Consider the following 3,918-nt stretch of genomic DNA (forward strand, 5'->3'; position numbering starts at 1 on the left):
CATGTTGTGCCTTAACCTAACCCATGTTGTGCCTTAACCTAACCCATGTTGTGCCTTAACCTAACCCATGTTGTGCCTTAACCTAACCCATGTTGTGCCCTAACCTAACCCATGTTGTGCCCTAACCTAACCCATGTTGTGCCCTAACCTAACCCATGTTGTGCCCTAACCTAACCCATGTTGTCCCCTAACCTAACCCATGTTGTCCCCTAACCTAACCCATGTTGTCCCCTAACCTAACCCATGTTGTGCCCTAACGTAACCCATGTTGTGCCTTAACGTAACCCATGTTGTGCCTTAACGTAACCCATGTTGTGCCTTAACGTAACCCACGTTGTCCGCTAACGTAACCCACGTTGTCCGCTAACGTAACCCACGTTGTCGCCTAAACCTGCTCTGTAATTGTTATACGACTCGTTCAATTAGTGTAGTGTTGCCCACCCGCAACCCTCGCAATATAGTTCGCTACTCGCACTGCCCGCTCCCCTGTGTATCGCTTCATGTTAAACACCTTGCAAGTCTTGCTGACTTTCCACATGCTCCTGCTGTACACTGTAATGTGGATGGCAGCAGGACGTACATGCCGCCCCCCCCCCCCCCCACCCCTCCCCACGTCCCCACGTCCCCACCTTGCCCCCTGCCTTCGCAAGCTGGTTGGTGACAAGTTTGCATGTTCAATGCCCTTCGCATGCGACGTACGCAGGCTACGTTGTGGTGCGGCCTGTGTCAACTGTCCGCTGATGTCGTACGCGTGAACCACAATCTGTACTGCACATTCGTCCTTATGTACTGAATGATACATCGTGGCACATGTGTGACCGTACAACGACTGCGCCCAAAAACGGCGGACCATACAGTGCAAATATTGTGCACGCAGCTACGTGTCGTCTCCCTATGAGAGCTGGATTGCAGTGTGGTACGCCATAGAGACGTGTGGGAGGAACGGACGCCGTGGATGGCGATCAGCATGAGCTGTGTGTTGATGTATTCGGACCTAGTCGTCTCTCCTCAAACACCGTGATAGCATGGTGCACCGCGTTCCATATCTGCGACATGCTACAGAGGCCGGTTGACAGTCGTTCGAGCAATGGACATCGCATACGTACGGGGGCCACCTTCCACGTATTGTCTAGGCGTGCACATTTTGTTGCGTGTATGTGGGCAGACGTAGTGTGGCGTGACACCTGACACAGGCATGCAATAATCGTTGAAGTTGCTAATGGCGATGGACGCCTACGTTTTCTGGTGAAGTTACGCAAATGAAGAAATGGTAACCCGTTGTGGTGCGGTTGTTCTCGCTAGGGGTGAATCGGTGATGGCGACGATAGGTTGAGGTACTAACCGGTTGTTCCAGCGATACCCACCATGCCGATGAAACTGAACGGCATCTGGGTGTGAAGCGATACGCGGTGGTGGCTGGGTGGGACCGTCCCCGGCCGGTGAGGGGGCGCCTCCCGGCGTGCTGGCCGCGCGGTGCGTGGGCGCACGCGCTACAGCCGGCTGGTGGGGGCGGCCAGTGGCAGGCGCGCCGGCCGACGGACGCGGCAGGCGTCGCAGCTGCGCGCCGGCGCACCCTGCGCGCGGCGCCGTGCGGCCAAAGTAGGTCCTCGCGGGCCCGGTGCGAAGCGCGGTGGACATCTTCAGTGTGCTGGTCCGATTGAGGACTGTGTGCGTTGAGGATGCGCCGCCGCCCGGCGCTCGGCGCCGCGACGCCGTCTGCTGCTCGGTCGCCCCAGCGGTTCTCGCTGGTGGTTTGTATCGCAGCTGTGCGGATGTGTTGGCGCGTGCGCTGTGCTGGGAGAGTTCGCTTCGGCACCCAAGTGGGGCTTTTGTCCTTCTGTGGCGCTGGCGTTGGAGCTGCCGGTCACCGTAGGTGGCGCGTGTTGTCTCCCGCCGGCAATGCCACGACAGCACGCTCCCGGGCCTCTGTCGGCAGCGGCAAGCTCAGTTGGGAGCACGGGTGGTCGCACCGAAAGCGTCTACTCGCCTAACTCCGGGCGATTGCGCCTCTCTCGAACCCGACCAAGTACTTGGGACGGCGCTGCGCGCCGCCGGGACCTGAGAGGGTTTCGAGGTGTATTGTGCAGGGGAGCTCAGCCTCCTCCTGTTTGCAGAATGATTGAGCGGACGCTTGCGTGTTCGCGCGGGCCCCCGGGACACACTCCCGGGCGGCCGGCTGCTCAGCTCTAGTTGGCGCAGCTCCCTGGTTGATCCTGCCAGTAGTCATATGCTTGTCTCAAAGATTAAGCCATGCATGTCTCAGTACAAGCCGCATTAAGGTGAAACCGCGAATGGCTCATTAAATCAGTTATGGTTCCTTAGATCGTACCCACGTTACTTGGATAACTGTGGTAATTCTAGAGCTAATACATGCAAACAGAGTCCCGACCAGAGATGGAAGGGACGCTTTTATTAGATCAAAACCAATCGGTCGGCTCGTCCGGTCCGTTTGCCTTGGTGACTCTGAATAACTTTGGGCTGATCGCACGGTCCTCGTACCGGCGACGCATCTTTCAAATGTCTGCCTTATCAACTGTCGATGGTAGGTTCTGCGCCTACCATGGTTGTAACGGGTAACGGGGAATCAGGGTTCGATTCCGGAGAGGGAGCCTGAGAAACGGCTACCACATCCAAGGAAGGCAGCAGGCGCGCAAATTACCCACTCCCGGCACGGGGAGGTAGTGACGAAAAATAACGATACGGGACTCATCCGAGGCCCCGTAATCGGAATGAGTACACTTTAAATCCTTTAACGAGTATCTATTGGAGGGCAAGTCTGGTGCCAGCAGCCGCGGTAATTCCAGCTCCAATAGCGTATATTAAAGTTGTTGCGGTTAAAAAGCTCGTAGTTGGATTTGTGTCCCACGCTGTTGGTTCACCGCCCGTCGGTGTTTAACTGGCATGTATCGTGGGACGTCCTGCCGGTGGGGCGAGCCGAAGGCGTGCGACCGCCTCGTGCGTGCTCGTGCGTCCCGAGGCGGACCCCGTTGAAATCCTACCAGGGTGCTCTTTATTGAGTGTCTCGGTGGGCCGGCACGTTTACTTTGAACAAATTAGAGTGCTTAAAGCAGGCAAGCCCGCCTGAATACTGTGTGCATGGAATAATGGAATAGGACCTCGGTTCTATTTTGTTGGTTTTCGGAACCCGAGGTAATGATTAATAGGGACAGGCGGGGCATTCGTATTGCGACGTTAGAGGTGAAATTCTTGGATCGTCGCAAGACGAACAGAAGCGAAAGCATTTGCCAAGTATGTTTTCATTAATCAAGAACGAAAGTTAGAGGTTCGAAGGCGATCAGATACCGCCCTAGTTCTAACCATAAACGATGCCAGCCAGCGATCCGCCGCAGTTCCTCCGATGACTCGGCGGGCAGCCTCCGGGAAACCAAAGCTTTTGGGTTCCGGGGGAAGTATGGTTGCAAAGCTGAAACTTAAAGGAATTGACGGAAGGGCACCACCAGGAGTGGAGCCTGCGGCTTAATTTGACTCAACACGGGAAACCTCACCAGGCCCGGACACCGGAAGGATTGACAGATTGATAGCTCTTTCTTGATTCGGTGGGTGGTGGTGCATGGCCGTTCTTAGTTGGTGGAGCGATTTGTCTGGTTAATTCCGATAACGAACGAGACTCTAGCCTGCTAACTAGTCGCGTGACATCCTTCGTGCTGTCAGCGATTACTTTTCTTCTTAGAGGGACAGGCGGCTTCTAGCCGCACGAGATTGAGCAATAACAGGTCTGTGATGCCCTTAGATGTTCTGGGCCGCACGCGCGCTACACTGAAGGAATCAGCGTGTCTTCCTAGGCCGAAAGGTCGGGGTAACCCGCTGAACCTCCTTCGTGCTAGGGATTGGGGCTTGCAATTGTTCCCCATGAACGAGGAATTCCCAGTAAGCGCGAGTCATAAGCTCGCGTTGATT

The sequence above is a fragment of the Schistocerca piceifrons genome, unplaced genomic scaffold, assembly GCF_021461385.2.
Source record: "Schistocerca piceifrons isolate TAMUIC-IGC-003096 unplaced genomic scaffold, iqSchPice1.1 HiC_scaffold_955, whole genome shotgun sequence".
Classification (NCBI taxonomy): Eukaryota; Metazoa; Arthropoda; class Insecta; order Orthoptera; family Acrididae; genus Schistocerca; species Schistocerca piceifrons.